Source organism: Rhinatrema bivittatum, chromosome 10, assembly GCF_901001135.1.
Source record: "Rhinatrema bivittatum chromosome 10, aRhiBiv1.1, whole genome shotgun sequence".
NCBI lineage: Eukaryota > Metazoa > Chordata > Amphibia > Gymnophiona > Rhinatrematidae > Rhinatrema > Rhinatrema bivittatum.
In genome coordinates, this window is record NC_042624.1 from 91,865,764 (window position 1) to 91,883,467 (window position 17,704).

The 17,704-nt window shown below is 44.5% G+C and overlaps 1 long non-coding RNA gene across 1 annotated transcript in view; it reads left to right on the forward strand.

The window, feature by feature from the left end:
• LOC115099733 overlaps nucleotides 1-17,704 on the forward strand; it is a 52,073-nt gene that overhangs the window by 4,576 nt on the left and 29,793 nt on the right. Inside the window, exon 2 of the long non-coding RNA XR_003858873.1 lies at nucleotides 13,337-13,399. This is a non-coding gene — a long non-coding RNA (uncharacterized LOC115099733). The remainder of the gene's footprint in view (nucleotides 1-13,336; nucleotides 13,400-17,704) is intronic.

Here is a 17,704-nt window from a genome sequence, read left to right on the forward strand (position 1 = left end):
GAACAACTTCTGCTGTCCTGGCTGGGCCGGCTGTCTACTCTTAAAATAAATATTTTACTCAGATTTCTCTACTTTTTTCAGACCCTGCCCATAGCAATATCCAACACTACTTTCAAAACTTGGCAACAGAAACTTCTTCGTTTCCTATGGAGACACCGTCCACTCAGTCACCAGAACTGTGTTATACCAAGCTAAAGAAAATGGGGGATTAGGACTGCCTAATCTAATGTGGTACTATGCAGCTGCCCAGCTTCGGCCCCTAATAGACTGGCACAACACATCTAGCACCAAACAATGGACACAGATGGAACAAGAATGGCTCACAGATATGCCATTACAAGTGATGCCATGGCAACCCCGATCTACATGGCGCCCATGCCCACACATAGCACCAACAACTAGGCACACTCTGAATGTTTGGTCAGCATGGAAACATAGGCTGGTCAGCAAAGCAACCTACTTTGCATGGACTGCGCTGTTCCACAATGTCTCATTCAAACCCTGTCTCCCTATCCATGCTTTTCCCTGCTGGAAAAAAAAATGGCATCATCCAATTTTCACATCTCACCCCTCAGGGGTCACTTGTCTCATTTACAGCATTGAGTTCTCTGTATAACCTGTCTAATGCTGATTTTCTCTCCTACATGCAAATTAGCCACTTTATCACACACGTGAAGAGAAGCGGCCTTTTGGCGTCAGACAGATCTCTTTGAAGGCTACTGCTCATCTCCCCGTTTGCCTTGAGGCCTCTTTTCAAAAATTTATAAAATTCTGAACTCTCGCCTACTTTCTAAGCCCCACCACATACAGGCATGGGAACAAGATCTCAATTGTTGCCTCTCTGACGATGATTGGTCCCGGGTTTTTACAGGAATTTCACATGGATCAATTTCCATGTGGATCATGGAAGCAAACTATAAATTACTTTATCGATGACACTTAATGCCCCTGCGCTTACACAAATTTTGTGCCTCTCTGAAACCTCAATGTTGGTGACAGTGCTCACAACCTAGCTCATACCTACACATGTGGTGGGATTGCCCTCTTATTGCACCCATGTGGCAAGCCGTCGCTGATACCATACAGCATATTCTCCATGTCCCTTGCCAACTAACAACTTCTACAGTGCTCCTGAACCTGCTACATCAGAGCAAACTTTTAAATACCAATTCTGCACTGCCACCAAGATGGAAATTGCTGTGTCATGGAAGTGTCCTACGCCGCCCACTCTTCCCATGATTTTGCATCGCCTAGACAAGATCTGCACACTTTATCATTTTAACTGCTATTAAATGCCACAAACTCTCTCAATATAATTCCATCTGGGAGCCTTATTTGATCTGGAGACAACTTTTCCCGAGGATACGGATGGAGAGTGACATTCACCAAACGCGAAGCAGATGCATCAACCTTTTATATCCTATCTGCATATCAGGAACGGGGGGGGGGGGGGGGTGATTTATACTTTGTCATTTATTATCCTGTTACTGGTTATGAACACTGTGCCTATTTGTTGTTTACGGCAATAACAATTGTTAATAATAAAAAAAAAAAAATGCTCGTAGTCTGGGCAATAAAGTTCCAGATCTGCAAGCCCTAATAGTAGAGGCGAACTTGGATATTGTTGCTGTTATGGAAATATGGTTCGGTGAAGTCTCATACATGGGATACGGCCATATTGGACTACAGCCTATTCAGAAAGGACAGAGATGACACATATCCAAACAATTGAAATGCAGGGGGTGTGGGGAAAGGAAGAAGCACTGTGGGCTGTCTTAAAAAGAGATGATGGTGCTTCCATTTACACTGGTGTGGTCCACAGGCCTCCAAATCAGCCAGAAGAACTGGATAATGATCTGGCCAAAGACATCCAAAAGGTGGGAAGGAAGCTTGAAGTGTTGCTCATTGGAGATTTTATTATACCTGATGTGGACTGGCGTATGTATCCCTGCTGCCGAATCTGCAAGAAATAGAGAGGATGCGAATGCCCTTCAAGGGGCTATGCTCAGATAAATAGTGATGGAACCCATAAAGTGAGGAGCCATACTAGATCTGGTATTCACGAATGGAGATGCTATCTCAAATGTCCAGGTAGGTGCTCTCTTGGGCACCAGTGATCATTAAACGGCATGGTTGTATATAATGGCCAAAAATGAGGGAAGTCACATGAAGGTCAATCCTGGATTTGAAAAACACAAACTTCAGTAAAGTGGCAATGTACCTCAAGGAGGAGCTAGAAGGTTGGGAGGAAAGGGGTAGTGGAATGATTTTTTGTTTTAACATTGAAATTCCCAGGAAAAATAAAAACTGAAAATGTTTCTATATATAGGTTCTTTTTGTTTTTGTTTTGTTACAGGTAGTGGAGAGATGTTGCAGTTACTAAGGTGACAGCAAATTTGAATATTTTCTTTTTGTGTGGTGATCTGTTGTTGGGGGAATTGATGTGGAGTATGTGTGAAGAGAAACAGAGGTGCAAGGTTTATATTCAGGCCGATTCAGTACGGTGTGCTCAGGCCGAGCGCATCATTAGCCCCCGTTTGGACATGTGTTTTTTTATGCGCTATTATTACCCCTTATGCATTTTGATGAGCCTATTAGTTAGTCCCACTCGATTCAGAAAGTAAAATGCGCAGCCAAGCCACACATTTTACTCTCAGAAATAAACTCCTGCCGGCACCGGGAAAGTGTACAGAAAAGCAGAAAAAACTGCTTTTCTGTATACCTTCCAACTTAATATCATAGCGATATTAAGTCTGAGGCCTCAAAAATAAAATTTATTTTTTTTTTAAATCTGCCCACGGGTTGGAAAATGGACGCTCAATTTTGCCGGTGTCCGTGTTCCGAACCCGTGGCTGTCAGCAGGTTCGACAACAGACTGTCAGTAAAATTAAGCGTCGGCTGTCAATCCCACTGACAGCCGACAATCCTGCTGACAGCCGACAGCTGACCCTAGTGTCCCTAGCACCTCCTTATTAGCGCGGGCCCTCATTTGCAAACTGAATTGCGCGCCCAGGAGAGTGGCCTTGGGCGTGAATTGAGAGAGCAGATGTTCGCCTCGGAGCGCCGGCTCACTCACGCAGATTACTGAATCAGCCTGATTGAGATTCTGTCCCATCTTGTGTAGACTCTATTCACGCTCATCAAACTGGTTGAATGATGCTATCCATAATTTTAATGGCAGTGCTCTTTTTTTTTTTTTTAAGTGAGAGGTTGAAACTGGTCAGGGGTTTCTCTAGTGCATGGAAGGCCTCCGGGAGCTTTTTCTTTTAGTGTTTCATAGGCTGGGTGGGTGGCTGCAATATGTGGAAACTTTACTTTGACTTGCCACCCTCCTATACCTAACTAACTGCCCTAAAGGCCTCTTCCACCACCATCCTTCCCTCTCCTCCTCCCCTCCAAATATTTCTGACTAGAGAAGCCCCTGATAAGGAGAGAAGAACCAAGAATGGGGAAGGAGGATGAAGATGAGGGAAGATAAAGGAATTGATGAATTCTAAACTTTTCTCCTGAGACAGATCATTTTATATTTGTCATGACCTTATATTGAGGCCAGTGTGATATATTTTAATACTGTACTATGTGTGCATTTTAAATAGCTGTTCCTGGAACATTTCCATGTGTTGAGCAACAACATATTGAAAGACAGCTTTGTCGGTAGTTGCTATGGAACCATGTTATAATGTGAGCCATGTAAATAATAAGCAAACAGAATGACTAACTGCTTCAGTGGAGTGTGACTGGAATACAGTTCCTTAAGTCTAAAATGTGGAGAATAAAGTTAGAAATTTTAAGTACCAAACACTTTTTTCTTTGTTTTCAAAGCAAGAAGGTAAAGATCCATCAAGAACTGGATCATGTCACAAAGGTGTACTTACAGCTTCATATTTTTAAGTTATCTCTACAAGTCTAGACAAAAGTTTGGGTTTAACATTTCAAATGTAGAAAAATACAGAAAATAAGGTTGTCAACGGTCTGGATTTTCTGTGGACAGTAGCAATAGGTGGGGAAATGTCCTGAAGCCGGAAGGAGGGCTAAAATGTCCGGATTTCAGCCCTTCCATTCCAGCTGCAGTCCGCCCATCATGAAAACCTCCCCCTGCTCAATGCTGGGGCCTTCCACTAAGTGAATGCTGTCCCTGCTGGCTCTTGCGGCGCGCAGGTCAAACCTCAGCTGACGTTTGAACTGCGCTCCACAGGAGCAACAGAAGAAGCGGCAGATTTGGCAGCAGGGACAGCATTCACTTAGTTAAAGGCCCCGGTGCTGGGCGGGAGCTGCAGCAGCCCAGAACGAGGCCGAGGGAAGAAGAATCCCAGGAGCAGCGTGCAGGCAGGGAGCCCAAGCCAAATGTATTAAGAGGGGCTGGGAAAGTGCAGTGAAATGGGGAGAGGAGGGGAAATGGGAACATGGAGTGGGAAGGGGAGGGTGTGACCCTTTGTATTAGCCTGCTGGTGGAAGGGGGAGAGTAGAGGGAGAATGGGGATTTGAGGGTGGACAAACTGGAGGGACTCTGGAGTTGTGGGGGAGCAGCTTGAAGGGGCGAGGGGTACTCCAATGGAGGGGGAGGGCAGAACAGGAACTTGGGTATGGGGAGAGCTGAGACTCACTGACTTGAGATTTGGAGGGCAGCGACAGTGGGAACTTTGCAGTTAGGTAGATATAAGTGGGGAGTGTTAAATGGGCTGGGGATATGTGAGATGGGGATAAAGAGTGAAAAGGGTTTGCAAGGAGGTGTGAATGCAGTGAGGCAGTGGAAAAGGATGTGGGATCTATGAAGAGAATGGGAATGGGTTGAGGAGGCAGTAAAAAAGAGGTACTTGGAGGCAGGGTGGGAATAAAAGATTGAAGAAAGGGGCTGGATGCAGAGGAAGGCATGAAAAACAGGGAGAGAGTGCTGATGAGAGGATTAAAGGCAGAGGAAAATAGAGGTACACAAGAGCAATCTCCTCCAGCCTTGCCTTGCCCAGCTTGTCTTGACCAGCCAGTGTCTCTTGTGTGTCTTCATCCATTCTTGGCCTAATCTCTTGCTTTGGACCTAACCACGATTGCCTGCCACCTCGACCTGACCTCTTGCCTTGGACCAGACTATGGTTGCCTGCTGCCTGCCCTGACCATTGGCCCATTTCTTATCTCTCCAGTCTGCTGCCTGTCCTGACCTTGGGTGCCTCTGGACTTTTGCTCACTCCACCGTCCTAGGGATCCTCCTAAGTCCTGCCTTCCGCCAGAACCCAAGGGCTCAAACTGAGGCAGCTGGTATAGCCCAAACTCCTGTCTGTCCCACATTAGGGCGCATTTGCCAGCTGTCGGTGTAGGACTTGTAGGTTCACCTACAAGGCTGTGTCAACTAAGCCACAGCAACAAGGGTTCACTCTTATACTGCTCATCACATCGCACAACAGTACATAACAATTTTCTAGAGCCCACTGCAATATTTATAATGACACCTTTTCATAAACTTGGTTACTGCCATTTACCTTCTGGATGTTAACTCTGTTTGGGAATTGCAGATTTGGTACATTGGTGATGAATGTGCTTTTTGCAAGGTTTTGTGTTGCTTCACAGACTGCCAAGTAGAGGAGGGAGTTTGTCACTATTACTGAGATGATGCCAAAATTTGAATATTATTATTTTTATTTTTTTTAATTATTATTTTGGTTAGTAGTAAGAGCAAACATCCTAGCTCTGCATCCTTATTAGGGTTGTTTCTATGGACACAGAATATTTGTTTGTAGAACTGGAGGTGCAGGAATTCTGTGGCAGTTCTGTTCCATTCTGTACAGTTTATTTATTTATTTATATTTATTTTTATTTTAAATTTTTATATACCGGAATTCCTGTATGCAATACAAATCAGTCCGGTTTACAAGTAACGAAAGAGGTTGCCCTGGTCTGGGAAGTTAGACCTGGGTTTTTTTACATAGAACATGGAACAATAACAATAAACCATTGAACATTATTACAAGTAAGATAGAATGTAACAATAGCATTTAACAGATTTAACCTTTTTTACAAAGAACTTTAGTAGCGAATATGGTCTGCAGTAGACGGTTATATAAAGGTGAATAATGACTGTTAGAATTGTGAATAAGCAATTACGGTATGAAAATTAAGTGGCAAGCTGTTGGTGACACCCTGCAATGGTTGGATCTGAAAGTCAGGAGGAGGTGCCTATTGGAAAGCTTGCCTGAAAGTTCAGAGTTAATAACAGATCCCAGGACTCACTCTTTTATATAAGAGGATTGATTGAATGATATTGAATAATTGGTCTTTATCTGCTATCATTTATTGTGTTACTAATGGTGGGGTGGCAGTAACAGCCGTTTGTGAATGTGGTAGGGAATCATCGCCAAACGTTTACTCAGCACCTCCAAGCGTTCGGAATTTTCACAGTTGAAAGTTGACATCCCTAAGTGTAATGTATAACAAAATGGAATAGCCCAGTGGTAAGAGCAGCAGGCTGTGAGCCAGGGTTCAACTCCAGGACAGTAACAATGATAGCTTCTAGCACTGCTACCGGAGCAATGCTGGATGGGCGCAGGATTGTAGTGTACTGTGATGCCAGTGCTACAAAAGGAGGGCCGACTTTGCTCTGGAAGGTACTGGGTGAAGGATAGGATGGGGGTGGGGGAGATGAGACTTTTTTTTTTTTTTAAATACATGCAGTTTACTGGGGGGAGGAAGAGAAGAGCCAGCAGAGATTTTCATTGGAGGAGTTGGAGGGAGGCTGGCTATGCCAAAAGAAGACTTTTTACAGTTTACAGAAGAGTGGACAGGAATCAGGCTAGGAGTCCTGTAGTAGTTTTATTTTTTTTTTTTTTTATACCATGCCACTTAACCAGATATTTTCAAAAGAAATCCAGTTAAATGGCAGGTTATCCAGCCAAACAAGGCCGGATAACTTTAAATCTAATCGGCCACATTCAAAAGCTGGCCGATTTAGTTTTAAAGTTAACGAGATAACTTTAATTAGAGAGATTCAGCTGGACATTTATCGTTAGCTGAATAACTTGCTGAGTCAGTGAAAATGGCACACCCTCCCTTTAAAAGCTGGTAGAGTTCACTCACTCTTACAGGCCGATTCACTACGGTGCGCTCAGCTGAGTGCTCCGTTTAGCATCCGTTTTCCCTGTGCCTGGGCGCTCAACATGGAGCACCAGCTCTCCTGCACCTTATATTGAATCGGCCTGTTAGCTCTGTATTTTTAGCCGACAGAGCTCTCAAGTATGCAACATGTTTTTTTTGTGGTTTTCGTTAGGAGCCCCTTTCCAACATTAACAGCATTCACCCATACACTGAGTTTATTTACTTTGCTACCAACCTTATTTCCATTTTTTATTTCATACACAAGGTATAGGGAAATCTCCCTGCCCTCTTCTCTTTTCAGTTTCTTTCTCATGAACTACTCAGTTGCCACAGTGATCCCAGCAGTCACGCTCTGCTGTTTTTCTCCACTTCCTGATGCTGTCTGTGGGCTTTCCCCTGCCCGTGTGACCTTTTAATCTCTGCATGAGACAGCATAGTAACTAAAACTGTTCCCTCTGCAATACAGAGGGGAACCAACTGTGCTTGCTGCTGTTTTCTGCCAGATCCCTTTTAGTAAGAGCATACCCTAACAGCCCCTTCTCAATGCTGTAAGCTCTGGACTGTAACCATAGAGGACTCCCAAGGAAGTCTCTCTTTTTTTTTTTTTTTGTAATTTAATGTTTATTAACACAACCATGGATAATAATGTCATACAGGCAATTGAACAAGTTGAAACTGTATACAGTGTGGTCATTACATGCTAAATTAACCTAGAGTGTTACTGTACCAAAGCCATATCTCAAATGCTTGTAACTAATATGTCTAAACAATAGGACATGAACCCCTGCAATGGTGCGGCATTAGACATTGTATATTACAATAACATGAAAGAAAAGAAAATGAGTGAATTTAATATCAACAGAGCTGTAATTTGTTGTACTCAGTTCTTAATCTTCATTGCCATCGGTACTTTAGAGTGTGTGTGTGTTTGTCTGTTTTCTTTTATAGACATATGGAAGTATGCAAATGTAAATACATAAATTCTGCCCCCTCCCCCCAATCTGGGGCTAGAATTGATCAAGGGGAAATCCCTACTAGAAACTTGGTGTTCTCAGCCAGACGGGGTTAAAAACCCCATTACCAAAATTCTTACCCTACTGAAGGGGACGAGTAGGGGCAAAGCAGCATTCCAAAGGGCTTGGGAGAAGGACCTAGGGATGACTTTGGACGATGGGGAATGGACCCAAATCTTTAGCACCTTAAAGGGACTGTTGGTCACCAATACAGGTATAGGAGGAAAATATTATTTTCCTCTTTATTTGATGTATATTCTGCTTTTATAGACACTTCAAAGTGGATTGCATTCAGATACTAAATTTTTCTGACCCCCAAAGGACTCATATTCTCTGGAGAAAGTACAGAGAAGGGTGACCAAAAAGATAAAGGGCATGGAATGGCTCTCCTATGAGGAAAGGCTAAAGAGGTTAGGGATGTTCAGCTTGGAGAAGAGACAGCTGAGGGGGGGATATGATTGAGGGCTACAAAATCATGAAAGGACTTAAACGGGTAAATGTGAAACTTATTTCCCTTTTGGATAATACAAGGACTAGGGGGCCCTCCATGAAGTTAGCAAGTAGCACATTTAAAACAAATCGGAGAAAATTCCTTTTCGCTCAACATATAATTAAGCTCTGGAATTTGTTGCCAGAGGATGTGGTTAAGGCAGCTAGTGTAGCTGGATTTAAAGGTTTGGATAAGTTCCTGCAGGAGAAGTCCATAAACAGATATTAAGCAATAAAGAATAGCCACTGCTTGTTGCCAACATTAGTAGCATGGGCTCTGTTTAATGTTTGGGTACTTGCCAGGTACTTGTGAGTTGGCTTGGCCACTGTTGGAGATAGGCTACTGATCTTGATGGACCCTTGGTCTGACCCAGTATAGCATATCAGTGAAGGAGAAGACAGATCAACTAAGGCCTAAAGTAACGCAACAGCAATTTAATTGGGCAAACCTGATAAGCATTTTGGTCTTTGCCTGCCATTACATTTGTTTCTGTAAAAATATTGTTTGCTCATCCTGCTCTGGTAACAATTTGGCTATACTTTTATACAAGGTATTAGCTAAAAAATATTAAGGTGTGGAGGAGTAACCTAGTGTTTGGAGCAGCAGGCGGAGAACAAAGGAAACCAGGGTTCACATCGCACTGGTGCTTCTTGTGACCTTGTGCAAGTCATTTCACCCTCCATTGCCTCGGGGACAAACTTTAGAATGTAAGGCTTGCGGACAGGGAAATACCTTCAGTACCTGAATGTAACTGGCCTTGAGCTAACAATGAAAAGATTTCTATGGTAGAAACTTGAGAAGCCAACTCCAATAGTTCAAACAAGTGTTTCATGAGTTGGGCTAGGACCACATTTTGATCCCATGGAACAGGTGGTTTTATGATTGGAGGTTTAGTCTGCCATAAACCTTCCATGAACTTCGCAATGAGGTTTTTACTCATTCTGAGTATGGTAAGTGGCTATAGTGCTAAGATATACTGTCCCTGATGGAAGTGCTAAGGTCTGAATTTGAAAGAAAAAGCAAACAATTAAGCAAGTCTCTCTGGGTTTGCATGAGAATGGATCCAAGGAATTTTGCTGACATCATGTGGAGAATGTTTTTTCTGTTTAAAAATGTAGTCTTTCCTCGTGGAATTTTTTTTTTGTTTTGATTTTTTTTCTGATACTACAGTGTCCTGTGATCACTGAGCACTCAACATCTAAGCTGTCTGATTGAAGGATGGTAGGTTTGGATCAAACAAATGTCCTTGGATTAAAAAGATGGATCTGATCTGAGATAGATCAGAAGATTGGTTTTCATATCTAGTGCAAGTATTAAGCAAACTTGTCTGAGCCACACCGGAGCTATGAGGATCAGACGGGCCTTGTTCTTGATCACTTTTTGCACCATTCTGGATATTAGTGGAATCAGTGGAAAAGCATACATTAGATCTGCATTCCAGTTGATTAGGAAAGTATCATGAGCTGTTCTGAGTTTGCGGGGAAGAATGGAGCAAAACTTCTAGTTTTGAGGTGAATAGGTCTGTCACTGTAAGTCCCCCATAAACTGAACAGCTTGCTGGCTATTGATTGTAGGGTGACCACTGCCCGGTTTTCGACCAGACAGCCTTGTTTTGCAGCCTGTTGTACAGTGTCCAGTTACTGTAGTATATTGATGCAGACACCATTTGTGAAGTTGAAAGATTCTGAGGTAATCTACCAACATATTGGAGATTCCCAGAAGGTAGGTTGCTTGCATGATGCTTGGTTGCCCATTCCCATATTTTTGTCACTTCTAGGCAAAGATCCATGATCCTGTGCCTCCTAGTTTTTTTGTTTTGTTTTTTTTTTTCACCTAGAACATGGCATCCAGGTTGACAGACTGAATGAAAATGTTCTTTCCCTTGAGCATTCAAGTAAAGGTTGTTAGAGGGTATCTGATTGCACTCAGTTCTAGGAGACTGATTTGACACTGTCTTTCTTGAAATGACAAAGTTCCTTCTGTCTCAGTTGGAGTAGTGAGCCTATCTTGCATGGCCACAAGATAGGCTTTAACTTGCTGAGGCTGATGCACCACCTTAGTGGGTCTATTGCCTAGCCAACCACCTCCCCTTCTAGTTGAGCCTGCAGGTTCTGGTGGCCGGCAGGACTTACATGTCTGCATTTGATGGAGACAGCAGAGACAAGACTGGCAGCAAAGAAAAGTGAGAGCAGTCTGGTCTGTGGTTGAGATAGGTGGCAGACAAAAGGAGAAGGCCAGATCCCTACCAAGGTCAAGGTGGGGCAGTAAAGCTAAAACATAGTCCAGTTCCATTCCAAGGTCTAGGCAGCCAGAAAGCAGAGGATTAATCCAGGTCCATTCCGAAATCAAGGCATGAGAGCGTCCAAGGGAAAGCACACAGTGGGACCGAGACACTGGGAAGAACAAAAGGAGATGACCAGGAAGAGAGGCAGGAACACAGGGACACACAAGTAACACCCACTGCCAATCCACACAGGAGACCTGTTGCAAAGGCGTTAGTCAGATGTGTGAGCAGGGTTTAAATTTCTCGAGTGGGTAATGTCAGCAGGCACCATAAGGGGATTTCCCACTGTGGGCACTACAAGTTAGAAGTACGTGCATGCACACACAACTAAAGTTCCGCATGAGGAGGCAGCAATTGAGGCATGGCGTCCCACATGAGTGAAGCAGGCGATGGAGTGGTTAGTGTGGTCAGCCAAACAACACCTTAAGTCTAAAAAGGACAAGTGTGAGCTTACCAACATTATTTGGTGAGGGGGTGAACCATAATGGAGCCCTCTTGAAGGGTGAGAGGATCTAGGCACCAGCATAGTTCCTGTTTCCTTTCTATAGATATTTGCACTTTTGAAGTCAAAGGCTGAGTGGGCTGATCCCATTGTGAACGATTACCCCATTGTAATTGTTGTATATGAAGGTAGGTTAGAAGAATTACATGGATCATTGCTGCCATGTGGCCCAGACCAAACATTACATCTGACTGTTGATTGATCTATGTTCAGCAAGCTGTATACTAGCGACTTGAGAATAGACGCTCCATCTAAGGGAAGAAAAGCTCTGTCCTGTAGAGAATCTATCCATGCTCCAATCAGTTTGATTCCTGAGTGGGGATTAGGATTGACTTCTCAAAGTTTATTAGGAATCTGAGATTGCAGAAGTTGTATTCAGCCCTGCCTATCATCAAAAAAGCTACTTATATATTTTCAGCTTCTATTCTGCCCATTCATAAAGGCTTCAAGCTAGTTTACAAAAACAGTAAAAATAAAATACATAGTTTTGTTTATTATATTGTGTGTCTGTTTACTATTAAACATTCTGTACTAATTCTCAGACAAAAGAATTTCTCTGAATTTCTCAGTACTCTTCTGGTTATCAGGTACAAGATTAACAGTCTAGGAACCAGAGCATTCTCTACTTTGTATAAATTAAGTAACTATTTCCCAGACACAGCCAATGTTTTCCATGTTTTTGTTTGTTCGACTCAGTAAGACAGGTTTGTGACTTTACACAATGTTGCTCCTGAGGTGCTGCCCTTTGGGATTTTTCATTTCCTTGAAACAGCATTAGTGATTTATTTGGGCAAATACTTTCTATTATATCACACAACATGTTTTGCACCCAGTGTTTGCTCATTTACTAACTCAGGTGAAAACCTGTTTCCTTCTAATGTGCCCAACAGCAACACAAGTACGGCTTCGAAAAAGACTTTCCCCGATTGTTTGCCCATGGGAAAAAAATCTTTAATAAATGTTAGCTTGTGCAGGTTGGCTCTAATTCATGTCAAAATGTTCTAAACCATATTGGGGGGGGGGGGGGGGGGGAGAAATATTTTGAAATTTAAATTTCACATGTTACTTTATTTTAGCCTTGCTAGTTGTTCTCTTCTGGTATGGACTTTACCCTCAAGTGCAAGGAATGGTAGCAAGGAATTATTAAACCAGACTACCAGCTTGTTGGCCCTGGTTGCTTTTTACTGCTAGTGTAATATTTACCAGACTATCTGAACAGGAATTAGGTTTTCTACAAAAAAAAAAAATAGAAGTCATGTTGCCAAAAGTAATTTTTTTGTACATTGCTTTGTTATGGCCAGGGCCGGCGGGACCATTAGGTGGACTAGGCGGTCACCTAAGGCACCGGAAGTGGGCAGGGTGTTGTACTCTCAGCGAGGGCAGCATTTTTTAAATTGCAGGCAGCTAGAGAGCTGAGCTCTGAGTGTAAGATCACGTCAGGGAACGGAGCTGCATTCTGCACAACTTGGGGGGAGGGGCAGAAGGTTGAGAGAGAGAGTCACCATCTAGGGTGGCTGGACACTTGCAATGACAGTGGTTATGGCGATCAAAGTTTACTATGAAAATACATGTTTAGAATATTTATTGCCAGTGTTTGTTTTAAAATCAGGGCACTGCATCTATATATGGCAATTTTCAAAAGCCATTTAATGAGGCTTAAGAATCTGTCTGAAAATTTGACCTTCACCAGTCTAAAAAAAAAGAGATGTGGGCTTCCAAAGTGTGCACACATTTAGCCGGATGGCATGTTTAGGATGCAGGAAGAAAAAAATGCATGCACATGGGATTTTCAAAAAACGTGCCCTATTTTATCCCCTAAGAGATCAAATATAGAAGGAGTAAAGCAAAGATCAAATTGGAGACCCCAACCAGATCTCCATCCCATGCAGCACTGGACACAAGCTGGGAATGGGTGGAATTCTGTTGAACTGCTGGTACAAGACTCTTTTTTTTTTTTTTTTTTTTAGGTGACTCCCCTCAAAGTTTCCTTTCAAGGCTGGGACCCTTGCCCCACAGACAAGAAAAAGAGGGTGAGCTGCTTCCAGGGAGTAATTCTAAGATCACCTACACAGAGTAACGAAGAGAGAGTTCCCTATGTATGACCCAGATTGAATCATGAAATACAGTAAATATTATAAATCTTTAATAAATTGTATAAAATTTTAAAGTTTTTGTAACCATCACCAAGGATACAATGAAATGGCATACAGTGAAAGTGTCAACAATAATTGAATATGCTCTCACACAAACATATATGTGGTAACAAATTAGTAAGCCATGTGAGATGAAGCGAGGAGTGCATGGGGTGCAGGATGCTGTCTCCCAATGAGATGCGAGGGGCGATGGATAGTCAAACTAGATGGGCATATCAAGGCTGCTTCAGTCAAGCCAGGGCACTGAGGATGAGGTCCATGACGTCTGCAATATATTTCTGGATTGTCCAGGAAATCGGTGGTATCGTTGGAAAGTCCTCCCAACTACGGTATGAGGAATGCATCCTGTGCAAATCGTTGCAGTCTGGGATAGATGGAACAGAACATTCGCTTCCTGTTGTGTATTATGAAGAGGTCCATGCACGGAAGACCCTCATGTTTGTAAGAGGCTATCTGCTACTGTCTGGCTGAAAGCCCATTTGTGGGATAAAATATCCTGCTGAGTCTCTCTGCTTTGGTGTTTAGGATTTCGGAAAGATAGGTCGCCTGTATGGAGAAGGACTGTGCCTCTGCCCATTGCGTGATCCAAATCACTTCCTTGCACAGGATCCAGGAACCTGACCCTCCTTCCTTGTTGATGTAGAACATGGCCACCTGATTGTCTGTATGGACCATGACAGTCTTTTCCTGGAGGTGGTTGTGGAATGTGTGGAGGACATATCTTATCACCCTCAACTCCAAGAGAGTTATTTGTTGGTTCCTTTCCTCCGGGGACCATAACCCCTGTGTTTTAAATTTCTCAAATAAGCTCCCTAACCTCTAGTGGAAGCATCTGTGGTATGAATTAGTTGATGTGCCAGGTTGCAGAACGGGGCCCTGATCTTAAGGACAGATGGGTTCAGCTACCAAGTGATATCCCATCTCATGGCCCGGGTGAAAAGCACAGTCTTGGACAAGGGCTGTGTGAATTGTTTCCATTGACCCTTCAGCCCCCACTGCAGGTGGCACATATGTAAATGAGTGTGAAGGACCACATCTATCGCTGCCACCATGTGCCCAAGAAGGGTTAAGATTTGAAGCGCAGAGGGGTGCGCACAGCTTTTCAACTGCGAAGCTAGAGTGCGGAGGGTTTGGGTTCTTCCTGCTGGAAGGTATGCCCTCCCCACTATTGTGTTGAGGCTTGCTCCGATAAACTGAAGCATCTGGGTAATTTATCATACCACCAGTCCTTCCAAGCAATTTAACGTAACTAGCTGATGCGTGCGAAGAATGGCTGGGTCCACCGTCACCAGGAGCCATTTGTCCAAGTAAGGGAACAGTTGAATCCCCTTTTTCCTGAGGTGGGCTCCTGCTACCGCCATGCACTTTGTGAAAACTCTCAAGGAAGATGACAGTCCAAAAGGAAGCACCTTGCAATGGTTATGACGTGCATTGACCTGGAAACATAGGTAGTGCCATAAAGAACGGTACATTGGAATGTAGGAGTAAGCAGCCTTGAGATCCAGTCAAACATCCAATCATCGGGTTGTAAGAAGGGCAGGATGGATTTGAGGGATGTCATCTTGAAGTTTTCTTTCCGAATGAACTTGTTGAGGGCCTGTAGATCTAAAATTCGGTGGAGGCCTCTTGATTTCTTCAAATGAGAAAGTATTGGGAGTAAAACCCTGTGTTACGTTGATGGAAAGACACCTCCTGAATTGCTTATGGACTAAGCAGGGTGTTGACCACCTCCTGCAGCTAGTGTAACTGAGTATGGTTCTGCTGAGAAGGGACTAGCCGCGGTAGAGGCGAGTGCCTCTTGAAGTTCAGTCTATATCCTTCTCGAATGATGGTCAGAATCCACCGGTCCAATGTGATTGCTTTCCATGAGATGTAAAACTGGGATATTCTGCCCCCCACTAATAGTGGTAGCTGTGACCCAGTGTCCCTCAAAAACTCTCTGACGCTGGCCCCTTGTGATCGTTGTGGTTGTTGGTGCTGTGGCTGGAAGACCGGTTGACAGTAAGGCGTATATGTCCTGAAGGGACACCTCTGATAATGGAACTTCCTGTAGGCAGACTAGTACCTCCTGGCTGAGGTCTGTTGTTTAGCCGGCAAGGCCAGGGACAAGCCCACCACCTGTTCCTTCAGCTGGGAGACAATCTCATGCAGCTTGTCCTCTAACAGGTTGTCACCTTTACATGAGAGATCTGCCAACTTTTCATGTGCATCCTCCCGAATGGCACTCATCTGCAGCCAGGTTATTCTTCGGGCCGTAACAGCCACAGCCAAGGTACGGGCTGATGTGTCAAATGCCTCATACACCAAACGAAGGAGCTGCCGCAATCCATCTTCTAGATAGGTAAAGGGCTGAAGGGGCACACCCTAGAGAGTGTGCTGCTGGCAAAGTGCAGTTTGAGAGACTGTAGGAACTCATACAGGTACTGCGTGATGTAAAATTGATGCTGTTGTATTTTTGCGTTCAGGATGGCTGCCTGAAAGACCTTCTTCCTGAAGTCATCCAGGTACCGGTTGTCTCCACCCAGCGGAGTGTTGGAGTGCAGCCTAGATTGTTTGGACTTCTTCGTGGCCAATTGCATGACCACAGAAGCATGTGGTAGCTGTACTGTGCCACAGTATGGTGATTTCCACATCCACAATTTAAGGTCAGTCTTTCTGGATGTTGGCGGCCCCAAGAAAAGTGACTCCCAAGCCTTGTCCATCACCGTGTCTAGGACCGGGACCTAAACATTTTTAGAATTCCAAAAACTTCAACTCTTTGGTCTGGCACCTTCTTTATTTCAATACTGACGAGTGATCCCACCTTTTCAAATTTAGAATGGGAGAGGTCCTCAGGCAGCAAGGATGGCTCTGGCGGGTCCTCCAGTGGGTCTAACGGAATACCCGTGGAAGAGCCTGGTAAAGATGGAGGGGAGTCCCTGGGGTCTGAGTCAGGTTGCAGAGAGAATCTCAGATGAGCGCTTCCTGCCCCCCCCCCCCCCCAAGGTGGACCAGAATAGTCATGTGGAGATGGAGACTTCCCCCCCCCCCCCTCCTCTTCTTGTGATGGACTCAATGGATGTCCCTGTTTGCTATTTTCTAAGGAAGTGAAAAATTGGCCAGGATCTCAAATATCTGGGACATCGCCTAGGAAGCTAGTCTCCCGTCTCTAGGGGTCTGATGTGACAGTTTCCCGTTGGTTGGAGCCATCCTATCATGCCACCTGTTGTTGGATGGGGAGGGACTGCGGCTAGCAGGATGGTCTAATCCGGTCCCCTGATCCTGGGTTGGGGAAGTTCATCTTGGCGAAATGGCTTGGGCCTCTTTACCAGGGGCTCCTGCAGCTGAGGGCAATGGCTCCTGCTTCTTGATACTGAGGACATGTCTGAGAATTCTTTAAGGGAGGAGCCTGAGGATCCCACAGAAAGGTCATTGTCAGATGAAGGGTCCACATTAGAGAAGCCAATCTCCCGGAGCTCTCGAGGTGAAAAAACCATGAGGATCCTTCTCCCTCCAAGACGAATGGGGGGGACCTATGCTTCACTGGTGCCTCTCCTTGCGCCTGGATCGACACGTGTTCCAGACTTGTTGGATGCGTCATCAGTAGGCGCTCTGTGGCAGGCTGCTGTGTCAACGCCACTTTAGGCGGCACCTACATTGATGGGCACAATGCTTTGGAGCTTCGCTTTGATGCGTCGTGGCCCTGCAACACATCCTTCCATCTTGGTCTCTCCCCTTATATGCATGCATTGGATCACCTGTGCTTAGAGTGTTATGCATCTGCTTCACCGCCTGTGTCTGTTTAGCGGCCTCGACACCGATTTTGATGGAAGTTTAGGCGGCACATCTCCCAATGCCAGGAGTTTGTCAAGGGTGCGGGTTTCAAGCTCTGTGGGTGCAGGACTCGCCTGTTTCTGGCCCTTAGTCGCAATAACTGGCCCTAGTGAGGAGACTTTCCATTTTTTGGCCAGACAGCTGGTCTTCAGCCCAGAGGAGGAATGTGAGGAGAGCCACTCCGATGTCGGAGCATAAGATCCTGTGCCGTCCTCCCTCAAATGGGTGGTCTTGAGAGCTCTCTAACTCTGGGCCCTAGGGGACATCAGGCCGCAGTCCTGGCAAGAGGATTGGTTGTGATCGGTTGTGAGGCATATGTAGCAGTAATTATGCCCATCGGTTTATGGACATTTTTCTACATTGGCAGTA